A 17,860-nucleotide genomic window follows, 5' to 3' on the forward strand; every position below is an offset into this window, starting at 1 on the left:
AAATTCTAATACTAGAATTTTCTTTGTGACTTTAAACTTTTCTTCATGTGCTTATTTCACCATAAGACACCTTTTGCCAGGTCAGTGTGCAAAAATGCAGATATTTTGCCTCATCAGTTTTTTTCTGTATGTCCTGTATCTAATCTTGCGTTTAAGCTACACGGACACAGCCCATATATCTAGATCATTTACCCTGAATCGGAGATAAGCAGGGAAATTCTGGGGAAGAGAGAACAGTCCAGGGGAGACTGGAGGCAAGGAGACAGCCAGGAAAGAGAACCTCCTTCTTTGCACATACTTATCTAACTGCACAATGCCTTAATCTTAGCAAGGCAGGTAGGAAGGAGAGCTCTTCAAGAGAATATATATACATACATACACACACAGACATATATACATATAAACACACGCGTTATTTTGCACGTAATATCAAATAGTTGAGTATTTTGTTTTGTTGTATTTTTAAAAAAATGCCTCTTGATGCAGTTAATCCCAACATATACCAGCATATTAAGAAACAATTTCCTCAAAAGAGTTAAGCTTAAAAAAAGAAAGACCACCACGAGGTTTCTAAAAGAAAAAGCTCTACAGATTTTTATTCATAGTATTATCTTCTTTAAAAAGAAAATTAGATCATTTTTTGTCAGTGAGGCTCACCAAGTATCTGAAAGTGTGAGGTCACTCTCCTATATCTCATTTTTTTCTTTTTTTTTCCTGGAGCAATCTTTACAATTAGGACTAATGTGGAAACTTAGACAAAAATGAACCACCATGCATAAATAACTTCTACTGACTTCATATTTTGGCTTCTAGCTATTTATGCGTTTTATTCCTGATTCAGGAAAGCAAGTAACGTGCTTAACTTTAAAAATGTTTAAATTTATTTCTATTCAGGTAACATTTAAATACCTGAAAGCATACTCCTTCTGTCAGCATATACGCCTCCCAAGATGAACAAACATATATACTTTTTCAAATGAAATTCTTAACAGATTTTCAATTGATTTTCAACACTGTCGTGATGTGGCAGAAATCAATCCTGGAAATCATGCTGTCACCAGCTCTTTAATTCCCAGAATTTCACGCTACATATCAAAAATCTTTTGTTACAATGTCATTATCCGAGCAATTGAAGAAAGTGCAATTACAAGACTGCAAAAATATTTAAATTTGAAGGCAAAGGAGCAAGAATTAATTTCTGCTTCCACAGTTTTCAATTTTCAGTGACTTAAAGCTCTGCAGGCGTGTGGTTTTTCCCTCTGCAGTGAGAGTGCTTCAGCAGAAGGCAGTGGAAGATGAGCGCTCTGTGGCTCATCAGCGTCCTACCAACTCTCAGTACAACTCCATGTCTTCACCCGAGCCACTTGGTGAGCTAGCACACTGGAGAGTCTTTGGCAGAGAGAGCAGTCTAAAGAGGGGGAGCTATAGAAAAGAATAAAGATAAGTTTCTCATAAGAGTTTGTGATTCGAAACAAAAGTTCCTAATAGAGCGGTAACTGAACATAAAATTGTTTCTGTGCATGCTGTAAAGCCTCTAGAAAGATTATTGTCAGGCAGTGCAAAATAAATTCCAAAGTTTGTCCTTTAAGTATGCTGAAATATTTTGGGTTTACATGCCCAGCTTGCTTTTGAAAGAAGCCAATGTGATTCACAGCGGACAGGAATTTCAACAAGTAGCAAAATCACGAGCAATCATTTCCTTCACACCTTAATTTTAAATACATAGGCTATGATTTTTCTTTACAAAGTAAGAGGAATCTTTCAGAAATCTCTAATCACCTCACCGGCACATAGGAGAATAATGCAAAACGGGACAGAATACTTGAAGAGACAGAGAATTAGGTTTTCAGCTAAAGGTCTTAAATTTATATAATCTTGCATTTCAGTTCATAGGGGGAAAAGAAACACAAAAATAAATACCTATAAAAATTAACCACGTGTCAAGGTATTTCTCAAACATTATTTCACTTCTTCCCCTACCCTCCAAAGCCCTGAGCTGGAATAAGAATAGCTAAATTAGTGTAGGCTAAGCCATCTGACTCTACAAACACAGCTCCGAGACTTGCTTGGCCTACGGGACATGTACAGTCTCCTGAAATCAGGTGTGAAATACAGTCTCATTTAGACCAAACACACCGACTAAGAGTAAAAAATTACTTATTTATTAAGCAAAGGAAAAATCAAAAGGAAAATTACTTGAGAATTTGACATCCAAAAGCTCAGATCATCATCTCAAACATTTAGCGCTCCTCTCCCTCACGGCTGTGAGGTATAAGGCACAACCTGTCTCTCCCCTGGCCTTCCCGAAAGGCCTGCAGGTATTCCCCCACCTTGGAGACTATCAGCCTGCTGTCCTATTTACAACTAAACTACTTGAGGGCATTTCACAGCCTGCAGGGTCAAGCCCTTTGGTTTCTCCATCCTTTGGTGTCTGACAGCCCACATGAAAGCAAACGATGACTCAGGAAAGATACCAGAAGCAAATGAAGTCCTGGGCTGCGTTACCACTGACTGCCAACGAGTGAAATGGAGTCAGAAAAGGAAAGAGCATCGCCTTTGGGGAGTGCATATTGGTGTCTTTCAATATAAATAAAAGTTTTAGGTTTAATGGCTTCAGGTTTGATCTAGTTCCTACTTTGAACAAAGATCTTCACCATATGCCAGTTTTAAAACGCAGAGGCATCCATTTACTTTTTTGTCTGTCTCTCCTTTAAGCATCAGTACATCTTGTAAAAGCAACAGCTGCCTTTTCATCAAGGGCGTGATATCTCTTTGAACTGAAAGACAAGGAAAACCTTTTCCTGAATAAAATAATATTGTTTCTCCTCCCATAAAACATGAAAGCATATAGAGGTATGGACAGCACAGCAGTTACGCAAGGTAAGGACAGTAAATTTTAATGACTTTTAAATAGGACTATTTCTGGTATGAGAAGAGGACGGTTACACCAATTAAAGTGCACCCCATGCCCTTATTCAACCTTAAAAACTAAAAGAGCAAGATGGAGGTAAGAAGAGTAATATTCCTAATAGTATTTTAGCAGATAGCATATATTGATATTCATTTTTCTATTGTTATTACAGAATTCTGAAATGCATTGCGGAAGAGAACATGTGTTAATTAGCCTCACTAAAGGTCACTACTACTCCATTACTACCAGAAATAAGCAAATAGTAGCTCAGACTCATCCTTATTTATAGGGAAATTTTCATCAATGTTTTAGCTGCTGTGAATTCCGCATTAGTCACTCCAGTTTGACATAGCAAATATGCATGGAATTTAAAATTCCCTAGGCTACATTTCAGGAGAAAATCCTGTATAGAGAAATAAATCGGCACTCATTTTCTTAAAATGCATTTTGCCCTTTCACACAGAAAATAGTATTTGCCAGAAAATATTTAGAAGGATTTTTTACAAATATTCTGCACCAGTGTTCATGAACCATCTTTGAAGATCTGAACTGGTGTTAAATTTAAGTACGTTTCTATTCCTTTGGGCTTTTAAGAAACTTATGACATTTACATATACAGCTTTTGTTCACACAAGTATTAACTGAATTGTTGTTTGTAAGCATTGCCATCCTGAAAAGGTATTTGTGCTTATTTCACATACCACCCTGATGGGACACTGTGAAAACCCAGACACATGAAGAGTCTGGGTAAATACAACAGTATTACTCATCATACCTTTGTCTACCCCCTTCAAAGGTTTCTGTTTTTCTTTAGGAATATATGATCCCAAAAAAATCACACAAACATAGCCAAGACTGTTTATGTTGAAGGGTTTACAAGAAGCCAAATGCTGCAAATTATTGTCCTCAAATTTTCTGGCAAATAATAACAGCTAATTTTGCAGAGGCCTGCATAGCAATCTCAAACAGAGAAAACAACAAAAAAAAGTGCACTTTCCCAATCCATATTAATTTCCTTGTGCGAGATGAATGTAAAGAAAGCAGAGTAGATAGTTGGTGTCCAAATATATAAGCAAAACACATTGTTTCCTATTTAATTTATATGGAATTTAATTTATAGGAATTATATGTCCTATAAATAGGACAGAAAGATTACTACTCAAAACATTTTGTAACTCCAGCTGCTTTTGCCTACGGGATCTCATTTTTCTCAAGCAACCAGAATGGAACCTAACTGGGAAGGTAACTGGCAACCTAACTGGGAAGAAAAGTGGTAAAACAGTGACTGTTTTAAAAAATCCCACTCATAAAGCCTAAATTAATTTGTTTACACTAACCGGACATTATTCATGCAAGAGAATACCATAATCCTCTGATTATAACAATTAATTTTGCAGCAAGTAATTAAGCTATCATAAACTGACGCCTAATGATCTTTATCTTGCTTTAACCGGGACTTCTTTTCTGGGACCAGAAATATTTGTAAGAGCAATCTGTGTCAATTTGGTACCTCACAGCTTCATCTGTCGACACAAAAATGGGAAACAAATTGTTTGTTGCCATTTTGTTTTTTCAGCATAGCTTTGACTCTTGGTAGAAAAAGAGCCATCAACCGAATTCCTTATGTTTACACACAAACAGACCACAAATAGATGAAAGCTAAATTATTATGTCGATTCATATGCCCAAAGACTCAGTGGGATACATTACGGTAAGTAAGTCTCACGACTCCCTTCTTTAAGTGGTTATGTACAAATGTTACGATATTTATCATTTGGCATTTTAATTTTTTCCACACCAAAAAATAATAGCTTTAGGCTCTCAACTGGTGACTAAGACATTAATGAAATCCTTATTCCATCCCAGGTGTTGAGGTCAAAAGAACTTTCGCACTACATATTCCCCCCCCACCCCTGCCCCAAATAAGGCCACAAAATTAACTGCATGTGCTTCTGTGGTCCAACATACATTAGCCCCAGTGAAAAGGCTGAAACTCCTGTATGTAAGGATTTTCCATGCTATAGCTCCTGAAATCAATCTAAAGTAGTATGTTAGCATTCAGAACGTAACAGAAGTGTATTGCCACCATGAAAAAAAGGAGAATATCCCATACAGCAAGAATTATAAGTGAATGAATGGCAATGACAGTTCTTCTGAATGGAATTGTTTGCAGTTTAGGTTACTTGGTAGCTAAATACTACAGCACTACATACATTAAAATTATGAATAATCAGACTAGAAATATTTTTCTAAACAATTCTATGTAAATTTAATTTACACTTAGTTCTACAGTTCAGAAGGGTCAAAATAGATAAGAAGTTTTGAACAGGAAATAAGTGCTTAACGGAATGCCTACAGATGAGATGAAACTTATTCTCAAAAGAAATACTGTTCCCAAATGCATTTTTCTACTAGAATAAAATGGTTATATATGCCTTCTAGAGGAAGCCAGAGAAGCACAGCTGAATGATCCAAAGCCGTATCTAACTGGAATAGCCATTATGAAGATAAGTAGACATAGGACTCACACGCAGCCACACTCAGGAAACGCAGAAAATATACAAAGATTCTACATAATAGTATCCTATTCCTTCAGTGTCTTCAATTCCATTCATGTAGCATAGACACACAAAAATATTAATTAGGTGCAACAGATGTGCCTTTCCCTCTTGTTTCTCACTTCAAGAAAATTGCTCCAGATATTAGCTCATACTAAATCAAAGTGCTCCAAAAATACAGTAACAGTTATTTTTACGAATGCATATTGATATATTTATTTCTGCAAAGAAGAAATGCTCTTCCAAAAAGATATTAAGACTAAGCTTTGAATACTTCTGCCTTCTGGATTCACACATGCAGGTTAGAAATACATGCAGACGGTAAAGAAAATAGACCAAATTGTGAGTTTGCATGCAAAGAGCCAGTCTTGTATCTCTTGAAGTGAAGAAGAGGAATCAAATTTTAAAAATCAGAATCCTCAGGGTGGGTACATAAACCTCAAAATAACATATAGGGATAACATATAGGAATTTTGGAAGTGAAATTTCAGCTTCTCTGTTCTCATGAGATACTTAAGTATTTGGACATCATAAGATGTTGATCATGAAACACAAATTGCCTTCCTTATCTTGAGAAGATTTTTGACAATTAAAAATGCAAATCAAGGACAAGAATAGTATAATGATTTCCCAGATATCTCTAGAAAAATAAACTACCTTTGAGATTAAGTATATCTTCAGATGTGTATTGACAAAAAAAAAAACAAAACAACAAAACAACAAAGTTAGAACCATTTTGATTATACATTTAACCATCGCAAAATAGGTAATATCCCTCCCAAGCCTTCTACAGGCAAAGAACATGCTGTAAATTGGAAATAAGTGTATTCAATACTACAGAGAGAGTAACTGGCTCTATATACCACAATTCTTTTCCTGGACATCTTAAGAAAAACTACTGCATATGACTAAGCCACTTGATGCCATCTCTTCTATCCTGAATAGCCTCCAGATGCTCATTTTCATATATCAGTAAAACTGCTTAAAAAAAAATAAAATTATAAATCTGATGTCTGCAGCGGAGAAATACAATCTTCATTTAACAGAAGCTGGCGTAGAGCTTTTCAGTGCAGCCCTCTCTTCAGCTGAGAATGACATGGTGTGCCGCAGCTGTGTCATACAACCCTGTACTCAAACTCTTGGTAAACACTAGGGAGTCCTAATAAACATGTAGTGCACAACCAGTCCTTCCTACAGTACTGTTATAATCGTGATGAACTGAGCACCTAGAAACTACCACATAAACTGAACACTCAATTAATTGGACAACTTAGGCTAGGAAATACAAGGATTCCACATAAAAACATCTTCAAAAACAGAAGTTTTCTCCAGTGAGTATCACATCTTTGCACATGGCAACATTTAGCCAACAAAAAAATTAATTTATTTTCTTATTTAGCACCTGTATTTTAGGACCCAGGCCTGCCTGTAGCAATGGTGGAAGACTAGAAGAAACTGGGCAAGTGACAAGAGTGAAGAAAGTTCAAATCAAATTTTTAGAATTGCACATTTCTCCAAGTGGCTGATGTTTCCCTTTTACTGCCTCACTCATTTTAACTCCTACCACTCTCAAGTTGATTTGAGAACAAAGATCTCCTTGCAAAATTATTGCCGCGCATAGGAAAAATTCAGAGCTCAAAACTGGATATATGCTCTGGTCTTTGGACAGTCATGCAAGAAAGTTAAGAATATAAATTATAATGCAACTTCTTTCTGTATGAGCTCTCCGATGAAACAAATCAGCTATTTAAAATTCCTCCATGTTGTTCATGCACTAAACTGAAAAAAGATACACTGCTAACTCTGTTCCTCTTCTTTAAGGAAGCCACATGAGCGTGTCCTTTTTTCCCCACCGTACCTCTAAGCAGACACCAAGGATCGGCCTGGTCACTCGCCATCCCCTGATTTTACTATCCACATAACTGTTTCTGGCTTCAGCTGCCACGACACCCGTGTAGCTTGTTGTCTTCTAAGACAAAGGAGGAAACTGCATCTTTTAGCCAAGTGACAGGAGATGTCCCAGCTGAGGAGGCTCCAAACAAGGGAGAACAGAACAGCAGAAAGGAAAAAGGCAGTTTTTCTTCACCCACAGTTACTGAATTAGCTTTCTTTTATTTGCTCCCACACTCCTTTCACAACACCCCCTTCAGAGAAGGTTGACAAACTCTCGTGCCCCACAGAATTTAGCTCCATTAAAAACTCACTGACCAGAAATGAGCTCAGGATCCAGCGCTCAGCCAGAGACTCTGACTTCAGTACCAATCCTCTGCAAAGTTCCTAGGACAGTATCTTATAAAAGCTGGATATATTTAGTTTTTCTACTAGAGATTAGACCTGCATAAGCTAGAGCCCTGCTCAAGGCTCAAAAAATTCCTGAGAAATCCCTTAGAGATGTTACATAAAACCGCGCTATTCTCAAAGGGACTGGTAATATGCATCCAAGATCACTCCTGCTATCACTCAAACCAAAAGTCTCCCCAGACAGTCAAGCTTACCTGTCAGGCAAGAGCTTCACAAAGAAGAAAAACACGGCCCACAAAGTGCCGCAGACCCCCTCCCACCAGGCAGGGAAGTATCAGGGCAAAGAGGAGAGGACCAAAGTTGTCATCACACCAACACCACAAGCTACTGGGTCACACAGCCTTCGTGCAGCCATTTGGCTGGGAAACAATTTGTAACCCCAGTTCACATGGGAACTGCAGACACCAGAGGTTTTAAATCAGTGTCTACTTATATACTGGTTGAGGGGATTATTCGTATCTTTTATCCCAGAGACAAATACATTCAATGGACATTATACAGCAATTACCAAGGTATATCAGCTACATGTGAATTGACACTAAAAACACCACCTAGAAGGAGATCTTAGGTACACAATTTATAGACGAGATCTGATTTCTCACAGCTGGTCAGCCTCTCTCCTCTTCAAGGTGGGAACAATAAATGACAATTAAAAGGTAAAGCCATATACTGCTTGTAGAAATGCCAACACATATATATTTAAAAGACCTTAATGCAAATAAGTATGTGTAAACATATATTCGTACCTTTAAACATACATTACTTGTGCAGTTAGAGAATAAAGAAGTTTATTGTATACAGATTTTGTTGTACTATTCTTCCTACCACATGGCTGAGCCATGGTATTGTTGCCAAATACCAAAAAATTCTCATATTCTTATACACAACAAGACATACCCTTCTGGAGGTCTTTCGCTGTTCCAGTTGAGTTACTTTAACCCCGATTAGCTCTGAACAAGCTGAGGGAAGCTATGGGAACACGTGCGGCTGCCCTACAACACAGCTACCATGAACTAAATTGCTCCACTGTTAGAAAAGGTAAGAGAAAAAACTCCAAAACCTCTCAGTGCAAAACTACCTTACTAGGCTGGACTTGCAACCCTTCTGCATTGTCAACTGGGACACAGCACTCAAAGCAGCACAAAGGTCTGAACTCAGCATCTGCACAATAAGTCACCACTTTTGACTGGGACTTCAGTGGAAAGTGTCCGAACTACAGTAAGCGTGGCTAGCAACTGAGGCACCGGTGAGGTACACGATAACTGACTGCAAAATTTACATGCCTTAAGGAGACTGAAAGCCAGTGAGTCCATAGAAACATACAGTTTCTATGAAAAACAGAATTTTGATATGTATATGGAAGGACAAGGATTGGCAGAGAGGACTTTAGTAGTATCAAAATAAACTCAGCAGACTCTAATGTGTAAGAGAGAGAAAACAAGAAAGATTTTAACTAGCATTGATTTTAAGAAATATTAAAGAATATATAGCCAAGTAACCTAAAGGTAGTTTCAGTAAAACTACCTTTATACTGGACCCCAGTATTATTCCCCAGACTGGAGGAAAAATTTTTAATACTATTTTTTGCAGTGTATTTAAATTCATTTGTATTAATATTACCAAAGAGTGACTCACAGGAAGCACAAAATGTCATGACTACAGAAAACTTCAGAAGCATATGTCTCTACCACAGATGGAAAACAGAAGAGTGGAAAATTCTGGGGCTAGACATCACTGAACTCACAAATACTGAACCCAGCTGTAACACTAGGCACGTCCTGTCTTCTAGCCTCCAAATCATCCCTTTTCCACAAAAGTTCTCCAAGGTCCTGACCCACAGAGAACCTCCTCGTGCTCCTCAAGTCAAGCATGTGCACAGGTGTTTGTAGGCTCAGGACCCAGCATTTTTACTACTCCACATGTCACACGTGCAGTATTTTTAAGTTTTCATGACTGGATATGATTCCATCTGACTCATGTGTAGATCTTCTAGCTGTATGCACCAATACTCTCAAATGCTATCAAATCTGCTTTTGTATCTGGAATCTTCAGATTTTAATTTCCCTAGAAACTTCGTGATTTATTATTTAGCAATAGTGTTAATGAGGGTGCCATATGCAATATATTATGTGACAGGTTTATTACTAGGGGCTCACAACTGGACTAGCCCAAAAACTAAGTTTTTTAATTGCTTTGTGATAAAAAGAAGCAGCTCTAAATGGTGCCGCTTGCTGTCTCAAAACCCCTTCCTCATTCAGATGCAGGCTGCAGTCTTCCCTGGTGAGGTGTTCTGTTAGTTCTGTGGTTATCCTTCCAGGTGAGGAGACAAGAAAGGTGGGTAGTGTAGAAGAACCTGGGATGAAAAGGATGTTAGAAAAAGATAGGGAGAGAAGGAGAGAGTGCTGGAGAAAGCAGCCAGCACAGGCTGAAGAATGCCTACTTGGGCTTCCAGACAACATCCCAGCTTTGATGCTTACGGTAGGTTTCTCCTCTTTAGTTTCTCCAAAGGCCATATACCAGGGAGAGGCATAACATCCCCAGAGCCAGAACACACTTTGCACTATTCTTTGTCCAAGTGTCCCCCATCAAGAAAGCATTCACCATCCCAGCTGCCTTTTCAGCTTCTCCTGCTATGATTTTTTTGGTGTTAGTTAATAAGCAGATCTCTGTGGGAGCATTTTCACAGAGGACTGCAGTTGAAGTTTCCATCCTGCCTCTGCGTGACTACTTAGCAACATGCTGTTTTAATAAGCATCTGGTAATCTTTCACATCTTCCAACCGCTTTCAATACTTCATTCCTCTATCCTATCATTAGGGCAGGCACTTGAAGTAGATCACAAAAATTTATCTTTTGAAAAATCCTGAAGTTTCTGGATGGGGATGAGAATGAAGTAGTTCTATCTTTACATCCAGCTCATGAATCATCTTAGAACTGCAGTAGCGCATGGCCAGCCAGTGGCAAGCTGCCACGATATACTTATTGCCCTTCTGAAACACATCACAGCATGTATCCTCAGCAAAAGCATACTGCTCGCTGTTGCATGCATCCTGGCTGGCAGGGAACTCACACATGCCCAAGACAGGCAGGCTACATTCATGATGGATAACATTATATATTCATATATATGCACATGCATTCACACATCTGTCAAACAGGGTTCACAAAGCACCACGGTGTAAAGCTACCCACGCAGACACGATGGGTTGGTTTCTCTCAACGTCAAATATAAAAATTCTTGATGCTAATGAGAGCTGAATATGGGTCCCATTTTACCATCAATCTCTGTTTTATTGCTAGTTCTAGGGGAAAGTCCTCATGTTTCTTTCTTTGATGCCCACCTCTATTGCCCTGTCATGGCTGCAGAGCACAGGACAGGACTTGTTCAGCCAGCCAGAACCTGGAGAAGGGATGTCTCTGATGCGGAAGCCAACATAATACACATTATTTTCTTGATTGACAAATAATTGTGACTGCTTCATTACCTTTATGAATCATATCTCTAAATTCCTTTACTCTAAACCTGATCTCTTATTTTCAGCATATTATGGAAAGAATTATTATTTCTAATTAGTCCCAGTAAGTTACCAGTGAGAGAAACATTGTACAACAAGTAAGGCTGAGGTGCTTTAAATATCAAACATAAAACATGGGAGGGGTGGGATAGGGGGGCGGGGAAGAGTAGCACAGATGGATCTTTACACTTCCACTGTACTTGATATTTTATGATGATCCAGCAACATACCATTATGGGAATCTCATTTTAAAAATTAAGTGAGAATAAATAAACCTTTTAAAATGTTTAATATGAGAGTGAAGACATGAGTCTCAGTGTCTGCAAGATGGTTCAAATATTTCATAGAGAGGCCTCATAATAGTTCTTTTATAATCAGGATGGTAGAAGAACGTAAGTGAGGTAAAATGATAGAAAAGCTAAATATCCTTGAGTAGAGTATCTCATACAATTAGAAAAACAACAGTATTTTGGCTAAATGAGGCTTTCCTCAGCTATGCCCAAAAAGCTTATCTGTTCTTCCAGCTGTTTTGAGCGGCTCTAGTAAAAGATGGTGCCTTTTCCTAGAAATCATACCGATTCTTACACAGTAGTAGTCACCCATTATTGAATTCTAGTGATGTATAGTCATTTTTCTTCATCAAAAAATGCTGTGGTTCTATTGCTATGTAGTAAGACTTGCTCAAAACAGAAGAAATCCCGACAAAGCGCATTCTTCCTAACCCTTAATAGATCACCAAGAAATACTTATCATACCCTACTACCATCTACTCCTTCATATAACCATTCCCAGGTTTATGAATTGCCTTCACTAGATTCATCTGAGAATTATTTTAATTTTAAAGATAATTTAAAATTTAATTGTAAAAATAATTTAAAATTTAATTGGGAATTGTAAAAATAAATTCAAATTTCTTTCCTGTCTCTCTCTTTCCCTGAAGTTGTTATTGATCACCGAGGGTATTTAACTCTGTAAATCTCCCTAGCGTACAGGATCAAATATTTGCCATACTGTGCTATCATCAAGCTAATTACCACTGGGGGCAATTGCCAGGGCTGATTACTTCAAAGGGAGACAGAACATGGCATAACATAACACACCCTTCCTATTGTGCTTGAAAGAACTTCTCGATGCATCACTATTTCAATGAAACAAAAAAGCTGAACTTAAGATATCAAATGATCATTTCTGTTATAAGCCAACACACAAACCTCCAAGACTAGGTATCCACTATCTGCAGTTCCTGCAACTCCACCCTTTAAAATGGAGCATAAGCCTCGGTCTTTGCAACACGCTCATGTTCCTTCATACCAGACAAATTGACACTGTACGCGTGGAGATGCAATTCAGGTTTCTCACCCCACCAGTGAAGCATTCCATGAAAACATTTGTCTCTCCTGCAAATAAGTCAGTGAAAATAAAAAGAAAGAAGGACATTTTGCTGTCTTACCCTGTACTCTAACCCAAAGTCAACTGGCTTAGTAGAAGGATACAATTTTGTTTTCCTTTTTCTGCCAGATCTACCAAAACCACTCTATTAGTAATACTGCAGCTTCAGAGGCACCTATGAATCTATATATTTACAAGACATCTAGCAATTAAATATCTAATTATTGCATTTCAGTATCTTCACTCTTATCGAACACTATTTTCACATTAATATTCTACTAGTAGCAATTGCTCAGTCATAATGCGTGTACATTTCTGATGGCACTGACTCATTTCTTCTCTAATTATTGCTGCAGAACCACACTGGTTACCGCTGCTTTTACCTAATCACAAGAAAAGCATAGCTTGAAGATTGCAAGATAAAAACAGAGCGAAGAGTACAGACTAATGACTCCTTCAAATCTTCACTGACCTATAGTGGACGAAAGGGACTAGCAGTTTAGTTGAACAATCAAATTCGTATTTCATATTTGTTTATAGATCTGAAAATTTTGAACAATTCAACGGCAATGACTAACTAGCACTCAAAAGTTCAGACGAGCATTCAATGCTTGCAAGTATAAATTTAAAAGCTATTTACTAGGATGAAAAATATATTAATAATAGTCTGTCACAAGTCATTACAAATTTATAGAAGCCTCTCCACACAGATGATCCACAAATGTTCTCACAGCAAAATAAGGAATTTCAGCCAAATGCAAACCTAAATTACATTTTTATGTAGCCTAAGAAAATACCACTTCAGGACTCAGCAGAAGCTCAATAAATCCCGTAACGAGACACAGAAAAAAATTAAAAATTTCTAAGTCTTGATGATCTGTAATGGAACCAGATGTGAATCAGATAATGGATTTTTGTTCTGACACGGACATTTTCTCTGGCCAGTTCTTAACCAGACAGTAGACAGACGTATGGTCAGAGAAGTTCTCCCTTCTGAGGCTGTTGAATTGCACTTTCCAATTACACTGTCCAAAATGTGGAGCAAGGTTTACAACCTGTAATATATCTCCTTTCCCATCCACCATCCGTTCTTATATCAGGGAAAGAATAGAGAAAGCCAGAGAGCAAAGGGTTCTTTGCCTTCACCAGGAGCACCGCCATGGCTGTCGGTGCCCTAACACTTCCTGAACTCTAGCAAATGTATTTTCCTGCACCCATTTCTCCAAGCAGCAACCATGGTTGTTTATCAGGCCCGCAAGCTGTTTTTTTGCTCTTCTCATCAGAGTGAAGTTTATCAAACTGCAGTACAATAAAGGCATGAAATGATACCTCTGGGTCTGCTTGAAGAGAAAAGGTTTAACCCAGCAATGTTACTGGCAGATTTCTAAAAGCATTTGGTGACATCAAATGTGTTTCAGTATATTTATGTCTAAATCTAAGACTACATTCACACTGCCAACATGACTTTAGAGTGGGTGCCAACAATATATAATCAAAGACCTTTTTAAGCCATTAAAATTACCGATTTCCTATAGAGAATGTTACCTACTCTAATAGCCTCTGACATTACTTTATCTTATTTAATGAAAAGATTATAGAGTAAAAGATACACTACTACATTGAAAAAATGTTTCAGTCTTTTTAAGTTAGTCTTTTGTGTTGTTTTATTTTTTTTAAATAGTATTCAAATATCACATAAAATTAGATAACGTAAACTAGAAGTAGTACAGATCCTCAATCTGAGAGAACTCTGATGCAGGAGGTTTTTTTCAATGCAGAGCTAGGAAATAAAAAATAGCAATTTTAACTGCATAGTGTAAGATATCTCCCTAACACATTATCAGTTAAACCGAGCAATATAGGTACTTGGGATATCATTTAGGTTGGAAAAGACCCTTAATATCAACAGGTCCATCACTACCTCCAGGGATCGTGACTCAACCACTGCCCTGGGCAGCCTGTTCCGATGCTTGACAACACTTTTGGTGAAAAAATTTTTCCTAATATCCATCCTAAACCTCCCCCGGTGAAACTTGAGTCCATTTCCTCTTGTCCTACCACCTGTTACTTGGGAGAAGAGACCGACCCCCACCTCACTACAACATCCTTTCAGGTAGTTGTAGAGATCTTGAACTTGATTGTGTTGTTACCATTATGACCCAAAACACACAATTCAAAAGGTGTGTGATCTAAATAAACAAGACTGACAAAACAACACAACAGGAGAGAGATCTGAACAGTGGATGGCAAGCACCATGCTGGTTCCACAATTATTTGTTTGCTGTGATGCATCACACAGCAAAAAGCCTCGAAGATCTGTGAACCAAGGTCATCCATGCAAATTACAGGTGAACAAATAATCCTCACTACGGCCAATCCTGGGGGTTGAAGAGCTAGAAAAGCCATATTCTGAATTTGGACACAAAGAAACAACAACTGTAGACAAGAGGAGGGAATTTCCTTCCTATGCAGTCTCTCTCAGATGGTGAAAGTTTTCAGAGGTTAACAAAATGCTAACACATAATAAAAGCAATCTGATCCTTCAAGTATTTATCTTTACCAAAAAGAGTATTTTTCTGAACTAAAATAAGTTGTACAACTCACCCCAGTGACAGAAAAGAGTTTATTTGTTAGCCCCACAAGTAGCAAGCCTCATCAATCCATTCTTGAGAAGCATTTAATTCAGATTCTATGCCGAAGAAAGGAAGTGAGATGAAAAATCTATACAGCAAGAGGTGATGAAAGCAAGGAAGGAATTATTTAAAAGTGACAGTCAGAGTCTGGCTATCCAAAACAAGAGAGGTAACAAGAGTGATGCACCGAATTCTTCCATTTGGTTACAATTTCAAGCATCCTCATGACATTCTGGCAGATGAGAAACACCACGAACACTTTCAAATAATGTCATCCTTAACCTGATAGAGTCTTAACTCTGGATACCAAAGCTTAAACATATGTTTTATAGAAAAGAATAACAAATTATATGGAATGGAAAAAACGTAGTTACATTCAAAGCGTTAAAAAAAAGGCACCTTTGCCTCGATGGATTTTGTAAAGTATTTGAATTCTCAAGTTGGAATTATTTTTCTTACTCAGACTGCTTGATACTTTCCGCCTATTCATCTAAATATTAAATTAAGATTTCCATACCCACAGTATCTGAGCATACTGAATGACTGATTTCAGGTGGACAACTGGTCTTGAGGAAGGATCCCTGCAGGTACGGGAAGCCAACTGGGACTGTGATTGCCATCAAATTTCTGTCCACCAAGTGAGGCTTCAATTTACAGTTATCTTTGCTATGAAACATCCATAGTAAAGATGTCCATATGAAGTAATATTTTTTCTTTAATTATGCTTGGATCTCTCTAGGCCCCAGTTACTGGTCCTGCAAAATACATCAGAATCCCATACAAGCACAGAAAAGGGACAAAAGCACATGAAGCCGCACAGTTAAACTGTTTGCAGATTTGTCCCTACAGAACCAAAAAGCCAAAAACTTAGATGCTAATCAAAGAATATTTCTAACCCTTCTCTTAATAAATAAATAAATAAATAACAATCCAAGACTACCTTAGCTAGAATAGGATGACTTTCAGAAATTAATTTAAACTAGAAGGAAAAAGTTATTATTCTTCCTGATCCTGCTGCACAAGTCCAGACTAAAATTATAACCATTAGTACCCAATATAAGAACACCTTGAGATACAGAGGAACTCATTATATGTTTTCCAGGCTAATAGTTGTACTACCACACATATTTATTCGCTTTCAGCTAGTATGTAGCAGACAATTGTCCTTCCTTTAGCTTACACCCCTTTTTTTTTTCCACACCTGGGAAAACATCTAGCTATTCATTGGTGAAACCCAGTGTGACAAGAAAAGGGTTGATAATGCACACACAGGGCTTTTCTTCACTGCCAACTAAAGTCTGCATCCCGTGACTCCTTTTTACCACCTGTCTTACTATTGACTTGCAAGTAACAAGCATCTTTTGTAAATGTCTGCTCCTCCCAAATGAAAAACTGAAGTCATCAGAATATAACTTTTGTACTCAACGATTACACTTGCGTTAGTAGGTCAAATCAGCTTTTGTCACTTTTTATCCTCTTCACCTTAAGCACTGCATATGCGTTCTATATGCATGTTACTGTAGAAATAAACTTGTACTCCTGAAAAATACGGATTTCTAACCCACACTGAGATGTGAGCTAGAACTTTACTTGCAGTCATACCAACTGATGCAGCTCTTTCAAAATGGATGAGACCAGAGGGTGAGATTTTCCAAAGCACCAGAGGATTCAATACAGCAAAAAACTCGCTGAAAAAAGTTAATGGATTTTGTTAATTTCCCCTTTGCCTGTATTTCTACCCAGATTCTCTTTTGGTTTTTCAGTTTTTTTAATGGAACCAAGCTGCTGGCAATAATGACAGATCTATAAAATATAGAGAGCTCTCAGTGTATAAAAAAGAAACACTTCTATAAAATGCTAATGGATATTCTCATGCGCTGTAGTGATACTTTAATGCTATTTTACTCTATAATGCTGGTGGCACAACATCAAATTTTATAGTACTGGCAGTTCACTTCAAGAAAATTTTAAGCCTTTCTAGGCTATCAGCATAACTCCATTTCTTTATTCTCAGAAGGGGGTGGGTGGGGGTGGGAGTAGTTATCTTTCAGATATCATGGAAATAGAACCCATGAGGTTTTTAATTCCAGCTGTCAGGGATGATACAGCCCAGTTTACATACAAATATTCGAGTGAATTGGTCGCAAAGAGTCTGTCCTGGCCACCTGAGCCTTTTCTTCATCAGATCCTAGATCTCCAATTCAGTACACGACTGGAATATTGAGGCCCAGCTATCCTCCGTGAGCACTAGCCCCTGCCCTGCTCCAACCAGCCAGAGATGCCAAGGGGCATTCCTGGGACTCGTGAGCAGATGTACAAGCGGATGTGTACATTGAGCAAAGCCTCAACACAACACAAGCCTAAGATCTTCAGATCTTAGTTGGCAGGAAGAAAAACCACCTCATCCTACATTCAGGTCAATGTGATAGGCAAACTGAGCAGGACTTCTATTAGGCACGTTCTCACCTGGTATAAAGCAACATGCTATCTGACCAGATTTAACAAACTGCTCCAGAACGGATCTTCAAGTCTTTAGAATCCAGAACTTGTGCCA

General features: G+C 38.0%; 1 protein-coding gene across 3 annotated transcripts in view; it reads right to left on the minus strand.

Annotated features, from left to right (window-relative positions):
• KCNK2 (potassium two pore domain channel subfamily K member 2) overlaps positions 1-17,860 on the minus strand; it is a 148,538-nt gene that overhangs the window by 37,386 nt on the left and 93,292 nt on the right. The window lies entirely within an intron of this gene.

The sequence above is a fragment of the Rissa tridactyla genome, chromosome 3, assembly GCF_028500815.1.
Source record: "Rissa tridactyla isolate bRisTri1 chromosome 3, bRisTri1.patW.cur.20221130, whole genome shotgun sequence".
NCBI lineage: Eukaryota > Metazoa > Chordata > Aves > Charadriiformes > Laridae > Rissa > Rissa tridactyla.